Source organism: Melopsittacus undulatus, chromosome Z, assembly GCF_012275295.1.
Source record: "Melopsittacus undulatus isolate bMelUnd1 chromosome Z, bMelUnd1.mat.Z, whole genome shotgun sequence".
Taxonomy (NCBI): domain Eukaryota; kingdom Metazoa; phylum Chordata; class Aves; order Psittaciformes; family Psittaculidae; genus Melopsittacus; species Melopsittacus undulatus.
In genome coordinates, this window is record NC_047557.1 from 51,996,650 (window position 1) to 52,014,051 (window position 17,402).

At 44.7% G+C, this 17,402-nt stretch overlaps 1 long non-coding RNA gene across 1 annotated transcript; it reads right to left on the minus strand.

The window, feature by feature from the left end:
• Positions 1 to 9,462: 9,462 nt before the first annotated feature.
• Positions 9,463 to 12,968, minus strand: LOC115947437 (uncharacterized). Its single transcript, XR_004081360.2, has 2 exons — positions 11,157 to 12,968; positions 9,463 to 9,863 (listed from the first exon to the last, which is right to left on the minus strand). It is a non-coding gene; the product is annotated as an uncharacterized lncRNA (long non-coding RNA).
• Positions 12,969 to 17,402: the final 4,434 nt, after the last annotated feature.

Genomic DNA, 17,402 nt, shown 5'->3' on the forward strand with positions numbered 1-17,402 from the left:
TCAATGCCTCTGGGAGAGCTGGTGTGCTAAGATCTGGCTACAGGTCATAGTATACTTGTTTGTACTGTAGATTTCTCAGTCCACAGGAAACGCTTGAGTTCTGAGCTCCTTGAAGTGATTGAGTGTTGGACATCAATGAGAGAAGTCACCAGTTCCTTGCTCCCCCCACACCTTGCTACCTGCATTGATTTCACCAGACATGCTCACCACTAGCTACCACAACTGTGAGCTGGCCCTACAGCATACCAAGTACCAGAAGAGATACGTATTTCAGAAGAGGCACTGTTTTCATCATGGGAGAGCTTCACATCTGGTGAGCTGCATCCCATGCTGAATATGGTAGGAGGGAGCACCCAAAGGCCTTTTGAGACTGGGGAAACAAAAGATGGTGCCATAGTCAGGGGTTTGGTTGCTTAGGTTATAGTATGTGCTTTGGGAAGTCTAATCTACTGGAGTCTGATGGAACTGGTCTGACAAAGAAGGGAAAGAGCTGCTTTGGTAGGAGATTTGTCAGGCCGGTGAAGGCAGCTTTAAATTATATTTCTTACAAGAGGGGGACACCCATCCATCCCCAAACTACCAGTCAGGTACCAGCACCTACAGTGAATGCTTAGAGTGATGCAGAGCTAATCCAGCCACCCCAGCCAATGAGTCAGCTTTATCAGCTTGGCTCCAATGCCTATATACAACACCCATATTACGGGGAGTGAACAAGAGGAATTAGAGATGCATGCACATCTATGGGCATATGATACCATTGGCATCATGGAAACGTGGGAGCATGGCTCCTATGACCGGAGTGTTGGAATGAAAGGTTATAGGCTTTTTTGGAAAGACAGGCTAGGCAGATAGGGAGGGAGAGTACCTATTTGTGTCAATGATAGGCTGTGGAGAGTATGGAACTCTGCCTGGGGACAGGTGATGGGTCAATGGAGAACTTGTGAGTCAGGATCAAAGGGACAAGTGCTGTGGGGGATATTATCGTAGGGGTGTTCTACAGGCCACCTAATCAGGAGGACTCTGTGGATGAGGCGCTCTGTAGACAGATAGGAACAGCCTCATGCTCGTAGGCCCTTGTTCTCATGGGGGACTTCAACCACCCTGACATCTGTTGGAGTGGTGGTAGGGCCCAGCACAAGCAATCCAGGAGGTTTCTTAATTCTGTGGAAGACCACTTCCTTCTGCAAGCAATAAAGGAGCCGACAAGGAGAGGTGCCCTGCTTGACCTCGTGCTCACCAGCAGGGAAGGGCTCATTGGAAATGTGATGCTCCAGGACAGCCTTGGATGTAGTGATCAGGAGATGTTTGAGTTTGAGACCCTCAGGACAATGAGAAGAGTGTGCATCAAGCTCACTCCCTGGACTTCAAGAGAGCAGACTTTGGCCTCTTCAGGAACCTCCTCAGTAAGGTTCCATGGGATAAAGCCCTAGAGGGCAGGGGGCACGAAGACTGCTGGTTGATATTCAAGGATCACCTGGTACAAGCTCAGGAGTGTCGCGCCCTGACAAGAAGGAATTGTGGCAGGAGGGCCAGGAGACCTCCTTGGATGGATAAGGAGCTGCTGAGAAAACTTAAAGAAAAAAGAAGCTTATAGATGGTGAAAGAAAGGACAGGCTGACTGGGAGGGACATTGTTCAGGAAGCTAGGGAGCAGGTCAGGAAGGCTAAGGTCCAGATACAATTGAGTCTGGCCATGGAGGTCAAGGGGAGCTTCTCTAGGTATGTTGCTGCCAAAATAAAGAGTAGGGATAATGTGGGTCCTCTCTGGAAGGAAATAGGAGACCTGTCTACCCTGTATTTGAAGAAGGCTGAGGTTCCCAATGATTTCCAGGTTGGACAGACCCTTGTGTTACATGGTCTAGTGTGAGGTGTCCCTGCCTATGACAGCGGACTAGGAACTAGGAACTGGATCTTAAGTTCTTTTCCAGTCATAACCATTCTATGGTTCTGTGATCCCTCCAAAGCTTCATTTCCCCCCACATCTACTAGGGCCAGATAGCAGAAGGTTAGAAAGGGACTCTGTACCTGAATACTTTGCTCTTTTGTTGGTTGTTCCCAGTGATCATGATGTCCAAGCCTGTCAGCTTTCCCACAGCAAAAGAAGGAGAAAAATTGCTCACCTACTACCCTTCAGGCTGACCACACCAGTCAAGTCTAAGTACTGAATGTATCCAGTAGATGGCACCGGCAGTATAGAGTCTCCAGACAACCTGACACTCTCCTGCTAAGAGCCTGAAATCCCACGAGGGTTGGCTGGATTAACTCCAGACTGCTCGGTCGGCCTGGGCCGTCCCCACACTCCGTGGACAAGTTTCTGGCAGCTCCACTGCCTGCACATTGTACAGAGGGGTTTTCTTCTCCAAGCTAGGGATATTGCTTGGTTAAGCAGTGCTCAACCTGACCCCAGGTGGCACATCTATGTCTCTCCAGGTGTTTTGGGGTGGTCAAGACATCTGAAATCATCAGCATGTAAATTTGACAGGGCTGTGGGAAGCTATGCCATGGATTTGAGGAATAAGTAAACAAGAACAAAGTTGGTGAGCTATCTGTCACAACTCACATCTGATACAGTCCTTCATAGTCCGGGCAGCACTTTTGGGGCTCATCTCAGAATGAGGTCTGGTACCTTTAGCTCATATTAATTCTGGTTTCCCCACTCCTGCCATGATAAAAGCTACCTAGCTGAATATTTTTTTCTTTCTCAACAGCCGCCTTATTCCATAGTGTACATCAGGGTTCCCACTACTCACACTGTCAGAATTGGCATTAACTTTCGGTGTTTTCATATGTACACAAATATGCAAATAGATGCATAAGTATATCAGTCTTTCTAATCCACTTATTTTTTAAAAAATAATAATAAATTCCCATCTCCTGATCACCTCTGTGGGTTGTTGATGAGTTTTTAGTGTTATATTGTGCACCACAAAGCTTGAAGCACACTCAAGCTCCTCACGGCACTGTGTACTGTTCACATAAAAACTTGTCACTGCACAAGTGGGTGCGCAGCATTTCCTTAAGAAGCAGGATATGGAAACAAGAGCATAGGGAAGCAGTGATGTTGATTATGCTGCTAGCACCTACTGAAGAATATAGGGCTTTATGAGCTCATGGGCTGACCAAGCCAGATATTTTCAAGAGTGCGCACATTTTTGTACCAAAACCAGCCTGAGTCCTAAATCACATTGCTTCCCAAGCACCCACTGTAATCACCAAGGGTTGAGATTGGTGCTCTGGATCACCTTTTACAGCAGCCTGCTTCAGTGTTTCCTAGAGGGGTAGAGGCACAAGGCAGCTATGTCAGGTATTTAATGCAGCATCATTTGTATATGAAAGAATTCTATTAGGTCAGACCTCAAGCTTAGTGACCAGGGGAAGGAAAGTACAGGTACATAATCTTCCTGCATGCTCTTCCATAATGGATTTTGTCCCACATCAGTAAAATTGCACTGGGGATAAATTTCATCTGTGACTTGTAAAATAGGTAGTGGTGGAAAAAAGAAGATAGTTTAATGTACTCTAGAAAAAGACCAAGCCAAGTTCTTTGTGAAGAGGGCTGTGATTTAGCAAAAGTCTTGACTATGACCTGAGTTAATTAAATCAATGAATTAGAGTTTTCTTAATGTATGGAGGTTGTCTAGACTAGAGAACTTAGCAATAGCACTAAGTGCATTGATGCACTTGTGTATAAATTTGGGGTCTTTTTGTATTTGATTTCTGGTTTGAGTCTTTTGGGTGTACTCCATGTTTGAAGCTGCACACTTATAAGGCCAAGAAACTTCTTAAAGTGAAACCTCAATTTTGTACTTGCTGTCAGCTCACCAAAGTGAACTAAAGTGGTGTAAGTCCCATCTTAGAGCAGTAAATTTACCTCGAGGAGTATTGGTGGTATGCATGCCAGAGAAATAAGTGCATCATATTCTCCACCCCAGAACAGATACCTCACCCATCTGGCTTCCCTGTCATTTGGCTTTCTTTCCCTATGAGGGAACTCTTGGTCTCTTTTCACAGTTTTGAATACTGCCATAAAACCAGGTGTTAGCTCGCCAAACCCAGGGACCAAGGCAAGTATGAGGAGTGACAGGGAAGCCGGTGGTTAAGAAGCTTTGTTTCATACAGCTGGCTGAATCACAGAACGAAAATGGCATTAACCAAGGTACAGTAGTCTGGAGACGGGCTCAGGAAGGAAAAGACAACCTGGAGTGTTATGCGTAACCTAGATGTGCATCTACACAACCCCCAGCAGAATTCACATTGTGCTCAGCTCAGAAAACTCTGTTTTTCTAAGCTGTGTATTTCTGAGTGGATATTTTATGAGACAAGCCAGACAGTCCCCAACTGTGTTTTTCCTGGAATTATGAATTTGTCACTTGCTTCAATAGGATTTCTTTTGCCTGTGAGTTTTCTTTTGATTACAAAGTAAACAAGTTATGCTAACAGCCAGGGTGAAATCAGAAACATCTGGGACCACAAGCCTGGTGCTTTTTAGGTTCCAGCAAGAGCAGGTTAATATAGCTATTTAATGTATATTTTTCCCCTTCAAAAGTATATTAGGCTTTATGCCAGCTGATTTTAACTGTGGTTTTTCTGTCTCCAGGAGATTTTTAGAGGTCTGAGGATCTAAGCCAACTTTTGGATTTCTTCTTTATTGGTTCTTAACTCCCACACTGTTACATTCGAACTCCTCTTTCACTATCAGTCTTTCCAGAAGATCTCAGAGCATCCCAAATCATCAGATATCTTAAAACACACAGCACAGTGTATCAGTTTTCTCTCCACTTTCAGAGTTTTTGGGTTGCAGTTCTTCTATGTCTTTCACCCTTCCTATGCAGCTAGGAACTCTTGAAATTTGTTTTATTCTTCTTTACAAAAATTGAGCTCCTTATCTACTTATGTACCTTCGGAACCTGTAGATAACATGATTAAATTCTCAGTAAAATTACAGGACCTGGTAATACTATTTTCTTGCTGCTTTGGAAGTCTGTTTTCTGAAAGTGATTTAGCATGACTGTCAACTGAGACTCATAGGAATGACCTAACTGATAAAAGACTACTGCAAGGGACATGAAGCTCATATTCATGTTGCTTGTTTCATATTCATGCGTACTGCTGAAGTGATCCATAGTAAAAAAGACGTAAGAAGTTATACTGCTCCATGGAAATATGTTTCAAGTTCTTACTCAAGTGACAATTTCCTTGTTTCTAAGACAAACTGGTTTTGTTACTTGCAGTTTCAAAATTTTCTTCAGTTTCATATACCACCTCTGTGACATTATTTGACAATAGTGAATTAGCATTTCATATTACTTCTCCTAAATCATGTTGTATCTAAAATATTTTGAGGTGGTATCCCTGTGGGGTCCTTGCAGCCATCTGAAGTCACAAGAGGTTTTTGTGTGTGACTAAAACTTGTTCCATGTGAGGCATCTGTGGAACATGATGTCAGGTTCATTTAACTGCTATTCAAGAAGAGCACAGAACAGGTGACAGTGCATGGTATTGCCTTTCTGTGTAACTCATAATAATGCTCTGAAATCTAGGCAGTCTCTCAACCGCAATATGAGTGAGACTGCTACAATGCTGCAGAAATGTGGGTGTGATCTGTGTTATTACACCTTCACCTTTGCAAACAGCCCATAAGTAAAACAACTTACTCAGAGCCATCCAGTGAACAAGGCATTGGGGCTAATCAAAGAAACAGCACTGTTTCTAGACCTTTAATTTTAACCATATATGAAGTGATGAAGTCTTTATATCCAGGGAAACATTAAAAACTTAGGGAAATGCAACACTGAGAAAAACAGCATCTGATATTGCCCAAGAGTGTCTTTTATCTCACTGTGCTGTTAATCTGCAGCATCTAATGACCAACTTGATGCTATCATAAAAATTCATCTCCAGCTTCTATGCATCTTTAAAGAAACACTTCCCTTTGAGCAGTAGTATATTTATGGTGCCTTTAAACAGCAGGTCTATAAAAGACTAAGTAGCAGGGGATTGTTTTGTTTTTTGTTTTGGTTTGTTTTTTATAATAAACTTGTTCAATGTTATAACAAGAATCTGACTTTGCATCTTCTTTCCCCTGAGAAATAATTCCCCTTTCCTTCTACTTAGGATCCTCAATAATGAAAGCATGCCAACTTCAAGAAAAACACTTTAATGTGTGTGGAGAATGCAAGTGATTTTATGATATGATAGCTTTGTCTCCAATGTGATGATCTGTAATATATGATTGTCCTGTCTAGTCTAGAATTTTGACAAGTGCAATTTAAAATGTGTTTCATAATGAAGGTGTAGAATCATTAGACAAAAGCATAAAGAGGCCTCCCTGAAGAACCTGCTGTGCAGCAAGGGATGCTGTGGGGGTTGGAAGGAGTAGAGGGTATGATGGCTTCCTGGTAGAAAAGAAATGTTAGGTGAGGCTGTGAGCATTTTGATGTCTAGAACTTGTTCATAAATGCTATATGCATTAGACAGAAGCAATCTCAGAAAAAAAACTTACATCCACAATCTCAGCCTAAACATCTATGTGCCTTTTCAAACAAGCACCTTTTCACTCAGAATTTTCTCTGCCTCTGAAGGAATTGTGTGCAGTTCTGCTGCCCTCAACATAAAAAGGACATGGTATTGTTAGAACAAGTCCAGAGGAGAGCCACAGGGATGATCAGGTGACTGGAGCACCTCCCATGTGAAGACAGGCTGAGAAAGTTGGGGCTGTTCAGCCTGGAGGAGGCTGCGTGAAGACCTCATAGCAGCCTTCCAGTATCTGAAGGGGGCCTATAAGGATGCTGGGGAGTCCCTATTCATTAGGGACTGCAGTGACAGGATAAGGGGTAATGGGTTGAAACTTAAACAGGGGAAGTTTAGACTGGATATAAGGAAGAAATTCTTTACTGTTAGGTTGGTGAGGCACTGGAATGGGTTGCCCAAGGAAGGTGTGAATGCTCCATCCCTGGTGGTGTTCAGGACCAGGTTGGACAGAGCCTTGGGTGGCATGGTTTAGTGTGAGGTGTCCCTGCCCATGGCAGGGGGATTGGAACTAGATGATTTTAAGGTCCTTTCCAACCCTAACTATTCTATGGTTCTATGATTCTATGAATTTAAGTGATCATGCAGTACTTTGTTGCTTGCCACAGGACTATTGCCCCTCCCCAACCATCAAAACTCCGCTGTCCCAAAAAGCTCTATAACCCACTGCCTAACTTCTGAAGGGCAGAAGGAAAAGGACCCTCAAAAACCTGTGTCTTACTGCATCAGCTACCCACTCTTGATTAAAATATCTTGAAAAACAGTAAAAGATGTAGAAGACAGTCATATTATGTGTCTGTAAATTGGCAAGATGTTGGAGGTAATCAGCATGGAATATGCCTTGGGTGTACTTGTAATATGAAAAATGAATTCATTGGTTAAACCCCTGAAACACTGGGGTAAAGGAAGGACAGAGTATTTCAAGTAAGTCTGAAAAGAAATAGCTTAAAATTTGAAATATTCTAGACTGTGGTAACAGTATATACACTATCAGAATTTCAGCCCAGCTATTTAATATGTAATGCCAGAATGGGTAAATTAGAAAGAATTCCAAAAACTCTTTTAGCTAAAATCATGAGTACTTGGTCTTAAGATGGGGCTTTTACATATCTGAATTTTACACTATCTTGCTGTTCAGGAATAGGGATAATCATTTTGCTGAGTGCTACCTTATACTTCCCAGATATAAGCTGCCATTAATGATGTGAATATTCTCAGTGGACTACCCCTGCTCCACACTTAGCATTTTGCCCTTTGAGAATATTAGTGATACTCTCTGTCTCTCTCTGCTCTGGCTGGATTGCTTTGAACAATGAACCATTGAGACTGACCTGACAAGAACATGTAGGATGACATTCCTGGCTTAAAAATATGAATTCTGTAGAGCACTGTAAGGTGTGGGTGACCGTGGGTGACCATGGGTTAAAAAAAAAAAGGCAGTACTACATCTGGCTTCCTGTGATCCATTTCACAATAGTAATTCCAGTGTTATTTCCTTGCTGTGTAAATGAATGTTTATGTATCAACAGTGTGATAGTGAATAGAGTTTGATTATTCCATTGTACCAAGTCAAAACACAGTTCTGAAGAGATACTTTTGTTATTATAAAGGTTAAAAATGTAAAGCACTATCACCTCACTTACAAGTTTCATACAAATTATGAGTGGGCTGCCACGAAGAGGTCACAGGATGGGACATGACAGCTGAATGAAGACATTCATTCACATTGGACACAAGAAACAGCAGATTGTACTGAAATCCAAAATTATTTGTTTTGAAATATACGAATCTGAAGTCACATGAATTTTTTTCTGTCCTTCAGACTGAGAATACCGTTTAACATAGTACAGATCGTCTAAATTTAACTCAAAATAAGAGAAAATCCTGTTAGTAACAGTGGGAATTTAAGATTTCAGAAGACAAGATAAAAAGGAAATTAAAAAAAGCTCCAAAACCAAACAAACAATCAAACAATCTGAAGACTTCTTTAAATTCCATTTTGTTGTTTTTTTGGTTTTTTTTTCTTGGTGTCAAAGTCATGAAGAATAATCCTAACTTAATTTTTAGTAGTTTTGACAGGTTCAGTTTAATTGCTATTTTGTGATATTATTTATGATAAAATCCAACCAAAAATACAGGGATATGGGGTAATTTCTCTTTCCTAATTTCTTTTTGAACTTTCACTAAACTACTTCTTTCATATCTCTGGAGAAACTATCTGTGAATTATGATGACATCCCTTGGCAACTGTTTTCAGAATCATGGAGCTGTCAAAATATGTGATGAAGTCAAATGGCCTCAAGAGAGGAAAATGTCATCCGTTTGTCATCATGACAAGTGATATACCTCTGTGAGATAGTCCTACAGATTAAAGTTTATCACAAGAATCAAGGAACTTACTTTAATGGTCTAACTTCCTCACTTGACAGTTTACCAGCTGTGTCCTTCCTCCTTTTCTTCCTCACTCTCCATTTCCCCCAAGATGGTTTCACTGATTCTGTCAATGTGAGATTTTGACCTGAGATCCATCCATCCAGCAAAACACCCTGCTATTTCCTTGAGGATGCTCACGCTGACTGTATTTTCAAAAGGGAGCAGTTAGACTGAGGCAGGATACCTCTGTCATGCACCATATGCCATGGCACCAAACAGGTGCCAGAGCTGATTGTATCTGGAGAAGGAAGTAGAGTTCAGCTCCTCTGGAAGTCACCCCCAGCACTGCTCTTCTTGGATTCAACAGCTCTGTGGCAGCAATCGTGGAAAATTTGCTATGAGGCTGTTGCCATTATAAAATCACAGCTCCCTCATTCTCTTTTCTAGGTCATATTCTAAGCCCATGATCACCTTGATAATATTAAACTCTTCAGGACTGAGATATCTGAAATGGAATGAAAAGACTAGGCAGTTTTGAGAATTTCATACAATGCTGTTGCTGTTGGTAGCTGTTTTGTGTATGTTTATTAGTTTTGTTTTCACAGGTGGAAGGCAGGAAAGAATAGATGTTAAGTCTGAGATGCTGATATAGAAAATGGGTATTTCTGCAATGCAGGAACAAAAGATGATTGCATGGACAGTAGTAAAGAAGAGGTGTGCTTTTCAGTGAAACATCTGCTGTGTATGTTATGCTAACAGTTAAGCTAGGTGGAAATGCTGGTTTTGCTTGAAACTCCTCAGTGTCCTCCATTGTTTCCCAGTACAGAGATGTTGCATGAATTTTAGGGGATTGTTAACAACAGCTATGGTGTACAGGGATGCTCTGTTTCTGTGCTGCCTGTGGTTCTCCCTGTTGATGTGCTTTGATCTGGGTCTCGCCTCCTCACACACTGAAGCTGTAGTCTGGAAAGGAAATAAAGTTAAAAATATTCCCATTGAGATTTTTCTCTGTGCTCTTGCAAACCAAGTAGATGATATTCATAAATAGCAGCATCCGTGACATGTCCAGAAGATCACAGTCATTCATATTTGAGGAACAGAATATCATTGTCCCCATGCTCTGCTGCACCAAGTGACCAGGCTGTCTGCCTTAGCTGATCAAACAGAAGCATCCTGTTGTCTTTGCTGAGATCACAGGGACTAAGTTCAGACTCCAGAGATACTGAAGTGTAAAATAAAATTTATAACAGCAAACAGCCATGAGAAGTGCAAGGATGGGCCTGCAGGCATGCAGCTTGTTCATAGTAAAGCCAACCTTATAAATTGTAGTCCCACTACTCATACTTTTTCACACTGTCTCTTAAGTTCCTTTACATAAATTCAAGGTTGTGTTTCTTGCTTACATAACCACACAGAGCACAGCAGAATTGCACCAGCAGGAAGTTTTGCCCAGAGAGGGGGGTAATTAGTAAAAAACTTATTCGTGCAATGTTATGGCTTACTGCCTGCAAAACACCCTGAGGTCCTCCAGTGGTGTCTGTATCAGTGCAATATATTATCATTAACTACACTCTGGTGAACACTGTAATTCAGAAGAAAGCTGAGCACTAACTGCTAGTGTATCATAACTTGCAGCACCTGCTTGTTTGTTCATATCTCATGCAACACTTGGTCACTTCTATGTTCAGTTATGCTCTTATGAACCACTTTGGCAGCAGAGCAACAAAGCTGCAATAACCTTGAATTATACATCTAAGTACTGCATATTCTCTCCATAGTTACTTGGTAGGTGTAAAGTACTGCAGTCGCATGGTTTCAGCAGTCTGTTCAAGGCTACATGTGCCTTGCCATGTTTCCAAGCTTAAATGTGCCCAAGCCACCAGAATTTGTCACTACAGGTAGGTGTGAGTGCAAGCGATTGAATGAAGGATAGTCAGGCTGCAAATTTGTAGTTTGCCAATCAGAAATGTAGATTTTCTTTTGCAGTGGGTTTGTATTGCCATGTCCTCAATTTGATATAAAACATGCTTGTATCATTCTGGTATCAGAACTCTACTTTGATGGGGACTTGCTGGCCAGGAGCCAACAAGGAGCCAGACCAAGTGCAAACACTGGACGTCTGGCAAGGCACAAGCAGCTTGATTCATACAGATCTTTTTTATATGAAAGGATCTTTACCACATTAATCTTTTTTGTATGATTTTTCTCATATGAAAGCCTTGCTACAGTTATTTGAACAAATGTGAGATGATCTACCTGCAAAGCATCAGGTGGGATGGTAGCAGCCTCAGCTCTCGAGTGATGGTTACGACTGCCAGATGCACGTGGAGAGTGTTCACCCTTGTGAGAAGCCTTGTGTTCCTATGGAAACTCTACAGAGAAGTGCCTGTGGCGAGTAAGGCATGGAGGAAGTCAGAGGCAGAGACTTAAGGCACTGTGGTTGTAGCCTATGTCAGGCAGATGTTGTGGTGAGAGAAACAGTGATGGCCGTGAGAAGGGGACTATATGGGAGAGAGAGAGTCAACTTCAGCTCAGTTGTTAAACATGGTATGGGTGAGGATCGGCTTCAGAAAAGCAGGGAATATCCTGTGTGAAAACAGAGAAGGTGACTGTTGTGAGGCACTCTGCCTGTGAATTTAATGCCAAGAGCAGGTGACAAACCTACCTACCTTTTGGATCTGTCTTACATGAAGATAAACAGATTGGGAGCTGCCTGTGGAAACAGAGCTAACAGAGCAGGTGTTTAAGACAGGGATTTGACTTACCCCAATAGCTGAAAAGCCTCTACCTTTATTATGCAATATGAAATTCTTCAGGAAGAAGATGTGGAAACTGTGAGAAGCAGGTGACCTGTCCGAGACGTCAGTGACAAAAGAAACATAAGGAGTGCAGGTGGGAAGGGAAGAACATGAGGATCTTAACATATTCAAGACCTGTGATACATCCTAACCTTTAATAGTCACTGAATCAGGCTTCCCGATGGCTGGCTTAGGGTGCAAGCGCATACAAGGGTGGGAGGAGGCTCTATGGAAGGGCTTGCTGGAGCATGTTGAGTCCCACAGGGCACCATTCCAGCTGCAGGAAATTTACTACTGACAGAGGCTTTGGAAAAAATAATGGGTGTTTAAAAAAGCTAAGAGGTGGCCTGAGGCACTGCATCTTACCCAAAACTGTCTTCACTCTACCCTTTCCAGCCCCTCAAAATAGGACTTATTTCAAGATAGCTGTTGTCCTTTCAAGCTGTAAGAGATCAGTAAAACTGTGTACAGAGACAAAGGTCAGGAAAAAAGAAGTACAAAGAGATCCCTGTCCAAGTTTTACAGGGGTAAATCTCAAACAGATTTCATAGGTCTATTCTGAAGATTTGTTTCGATTTCTAGCAGCCTTCATGTTCAGAAATGGCGAATCCCCTCTATGCTCCTGCACAAATCTTCTGTCAGAACTGCGCAAAGATTTTCAGGAATGATTCCTGAAAGTAGTGCTTCAGCTTCTTATGTCACCCTTATGCTTTGAAAGGAATAGCATTTCAGCACTCAGCACTCACACTCCATCCACAAAAAAAACCACATATAAGATAGCCCTTTTTGGGCACCCCGAATGCAGTCCATAGGCACCGGGAAACATGCATGCAAGAGCTTCTTACTTCTTGGCTTATGGAGTAATCCCTCAAGCCTGGCAGGACATCCAAGGCAGATAGTCTGGGGAAGGCTGCTGTGTGCAGAGGCACGCCATGCGCATGACTGCTGGTGAGGTGGCCCTGGCCATAGAGACTTGGGTTTGCCTCAGTGTGCATCAGCAAGCCTCTTGGCACAGGTTGCTTGCCCTGCTGCTCAGCCAGCAGTGAGTGGCAGTTTATAGCTTGCTATTCCACAACACAAAGACTCCCCCAGGTTGCCTTTAGAGTGTTGTTTTGAGCAGTAGAAAGACAATTTCTGCAGATGGAAAACAGCCTGAAAATTTTCCCAGGATACTTAGAGTCACAGAGTCATAGAATAGTTAGGGTTGGAAAGGACCTTAAGATCATCTAGTTCCAACCACCCTGCATGGGTAGGGAAACCTCACACTAAATCAAGTTACCCAAGGCTTCATCCAACCTGGCCTTGAACACTGCCAGGGATGGAGCAGTCACAACCTCCCTGGGCAACCCATTCCAGTACCTCACCACCCTAACAGAAAATAATTTCTTCCTTATATCCAGTCTAAACCCCTGCTGTTTAAGTTTCAACCCATTACCCCTTGTCCTATCACTACAGTCCCTAATGAATAGTCCCTCCCCAGCATCCCTGTAGGCCCCCTTCAGATACTGGAAGGCTGCTATGAGGTCTCCACGCAGCCTTCTCTTCTCCAGGCTGAACAGCCCCAACTTCCTCAGCCTGTCTTCATATGGGAGGTGCTCCAGTCCCCTGATCATCCTCGTGGCCCTCCTCTGGACTTGTTCTAACAGTTCCATGTCCTTTTTATGCTGAGAACACCAGAACTGCACACAATACTCCAAGTGAGGTCTCACAGAAGCAGAGTAGAGGGGCAGGATCAACTCATTGGACATGCTGGTCACGCTTCTTTTGATGCAGCCCAGGATACGGTTGGCTTTCTGGGCTGTGAGTGCACACTGAAGCCGGCTCATGTTCATTTTCTCATTGACCAGCACCCCCAAGTCCTTCTTTGCAGGGGTGCTCTGAATCTCCTCTCTGCCCAACCTGTAGCTGTGCCTGGGTTTGCTCCCACCCAGGTGTAGGACCTTGCACTTGGCATGGTTAAACTTCATGAGGCTGGCATCAGCCCACCTCACAAGCATGTCAAGGTCCCTCTGGATGCCATTCCTATTCCTCTAGCGTATTAACCAAACCACATAGCTTGGTGTCATCGGCAAACTTGCTGAGGGCACACTCAATCCCACTGTCCATGTCACCAACAAAGATGTTGAACAAGACTGGTCCCAACACCAATCCCTGAGGGACACCACTTGTTACTGATCTCCAGCCGGTCATTGAACCATTGACCACAACTCTTTGAGTGCGGCCACCCAGCCAGTTCTTTATCCACCGAGTGGTCCATCTATCAAATTGATGACACTCCAATTTAGAGAAAAGGATGTCATGTGGGACAGTGTCGAACGCTTTGCACAAGTCCAGGTAGATGACGTCAGTTCCATAGCCCCATCATAGAAGGCCACCAGATTGGTCAGGCAGGATTTCCCCTTAGTGAAGCCATGCTGGCTGTCACCAAGCACCTTGTTGTTTTTCATGTGCCCTAGCATGCCTTCCAGGAGAATCTGCTCCCAGATTTTGCCAGGCACAGAGGTGAGACTGACTGGTCTGAAGTTCCCCGGATCATCCATTTTCCCCTTCTTGAAAATGGGGGTTATATTTCCCTTCAAATATGATGGCCAGTGGCTTTGCAACTTCATTCACCAGCTCCTTCAGGACCTGCGGATGGATTTCATCAGGTCCCATGGACTTGTGTACATTCAGGTTCTTAAGATGGTCTCGAACCAGATCCTCTCCTACAGTGGGCCCAAGGTCTAGGTTTTCACAGTCCCTGCGTCCGCCTTCCAAGACTCGGGTGCTGCAGTCAGAGCCTTTGCCAGTGAAGACCGAGGCAAAGAAGCCGTTCAGAACCTCAACCTTCTCCAAGTCCTGTGTAGCCAGTTCTCCTGAAAGTTTCTGGAGGGGGCCTACATTGTCCTTAGTCTGTTTTTTAGCTGCTACATACCTATAAAATCCCTTCCTATTATCTTTAACATCCCTAGCCTGGTTTAGCTCTAACTGGGCCTTAGCTTTCCTAACTTGGTCCCTAACTTCCCGGACAACATCCCTATATTCATCCCAGGCCGCCTGTCCTTGCTTCCACTTTTTATAAGCCTCTATTTTCCTGTGATTTTTTTCTCAGTAGCTTCTAATCCATCCAAGGAGGTCTCCTGTCTCTCCTGCTGCACTTCCTTCTAGTTGGGATGCAACACTCCTGAGCTTGTAGCAGGTGATCCTTGAACATTAATTAAGAGTCTTGGGCGCCCCTGCCCTCTAGGGCTATATCCCATGGAACCTTGCTAAGCAGGTTCCTGAAGAGTCCAAAGTCTACTCTCTTCAAGTCCAGGGCAGTGAGCTTACTGCACGTTCTTCTCACTGTCCTGAGGACCTCGAATTTGACCACCTCATGATCGCTGCATCCAAGGCTGCTCTGGAGCATCACATTTCCAGCGACCCCTTCCCTGTTGGTGAGCACGAGGTCAAGCAGGGCACCTCTCCTTGTCGGCTCCTTTATTGCTTGCAGAAGGAAGTTGTCTTCCACACAATCAAGAAACCTCCTGGATTGTTGTGCCGGGCCGTACCGTCGCCCCAACAGATGTCAGGGTGGTTGAAGTCCCCCATGAGAACAAGGGCCTGTGAGCATGAGGCTGTTCCTATTTGTCTGTAGAGTTCTTCATCCACAGGTTCCTCTTGATCAGGTGGTCTGTAACAGATCACCACAGTAATGTGTCCCATCACCGATTTCCCCTTAACCCTGACACACAAACTTTCTGTTAACTGATCACCTGTCCCCAGACAGAGTTCCATACTCTCCAGCCTATCCCTAACATAAAGGGCAACTCCCCCTCCCCTCCTACCGGGCCTGTCTTTTCTAAAAAGCCTGTAACCTTCCATTCCAACACTCCAGTCAAAGGAGCCATCCCACCATGTTTCGGTGATGTCTATTATATCATAGCCCCATAGATGTGTCCACATCTCTAATTCCTCTTGTGTATTCCCCATGCTATGGGCATTTGTATAGAGGCATCTGATCCAAGCTCCAAACGAAGCCAGCTCATCGGCTGGAGCGGCTAGAATATTACTACATTGCCCAGAGTATTTATTATACATGCTGGCAACTGACTGGGTGTGTTGGGATGGAATGATGCTCCCCTCCCCCAAAACATCTAGTTTAAAGCATCCTTGACCAGTCTGGCAAGCCTCCCAGCAAAGCCACTCTTCCCTTTCTTTATCGGAGCAGTTCCACCAGCCCCCAGTAGGCCTGGCCTACAAATGTGGGCCCCATGTCCAAGACACCCAAACCCTTGACTATGACACCACCCTTTCAACCATTTATTAACCTGTCCAATCCTCCTTGCCTTTGGAAGGTCCTCCCCTGTGTCTTGGAGAATTGTCGAAAAGACTATCTGAGCTCCAGAACCCCTGACCACCTCTCCCAGAGCTCTGTAGTCCTTTATACTCCCCAGGCTACTACTATCTATATTCCTAGCACCCACATGTATTACTAGAAGCGGGTAACAGTCCGTGGGACTTACTAGAGCAGGCAGCCTCTCCGCAACATCCCTGATCCGTGCCACAGGTAGGCAACACACCTCCCTTGCGACCGGGTCAGGCTGACAGATGAGCGCTTCTGTCCCTTTCAAGGCAGAGTCCCCTACTACTACAACCCGCTGCTTTTTCCTGGCGGCACCAGTGGAGATCTTCTGTACCAGTGCACCAGCGACTGTTTCTGATGCAAGTGCATTTCCTCATCAGCCCCTTGCAGGACAGCAAAGCGATTCTGGGTTGGTACAGCAGATTTAGGAGGAAGCCCCTTGCTTTTAATTGCTCTCTTCCTCCTTTGGTTGTTTTTTTTGTTACTAATTCCCAGCTTCCCTGATCAACAGCCTCCTTCTTTCCTTCATGAGTTAGAGAGCAATCTTGAGGCCCCTGTGCTGTTTGGTCCTGGAGCAAGCAGTCCTGCTTCCTCTCAGCTCCCCTGACATCTTGCAGCTTACTGACAGCATCCCGTAGCTCAGCCACCTGCTGCAGGAGGACCTCCATCAGGGAGCAGCGAGCGCAGCCCTGCCCATTCTGCACCTTTCCCTCACAAGACCAGTGCAGGCACTCTCTACACTCCAAGCTCTGCACCGCAGCCTCCCCACTTACCGGCTCTGTCTGGGTGCCTACGCTGGCCACCACGGGGGCTTCCAGGGCAGAGCTCCCAGACCGGACCCTGGTCGTACGGCGAGTGCTCACCATCCACCTCAAACTGCCTCGACCCACTCTGTTCGCCCAGCTCCTGTTCGCCGCGCTCCCTGCGTAGTTTTTTAACCACTCACAGCTGGTGCCACTCCTCCTGTCTCCGCCCCCGGTGAGTCACCTCCTCGCGTAGGCTGAACTGCCGGCTCCTGGGTGAGTCCTGGCGAGGACTTGAGGCTCCCTCTTCAGTGGCTCTTGTCGCTCTGAGGTGAGGCTCCTGGATGCTGATTTTCCCCCCTCCACTCCATTATTACAGGCATCCTCTCTCAAGCTACTCACCTCAGCAACTTGGAGGAGCTGGCCTGGTATTTTATCCGCATGGCAGATAAAGTGCCTGTTTTTCATATTTACTTTTAAATTGAAACAAGTGGAACAAGAGAAAAGGGGAGGCAGTAGGTTGTCTTGCTTTTGGGATGCCATGTTTTGCCAAGCAGAACTGCCCCACACGGACTACTTGCTGCTGCTCTTGACATTGCTGTGTTGTCATGTTGTTCCTTGGACAGGTTATTTTGAC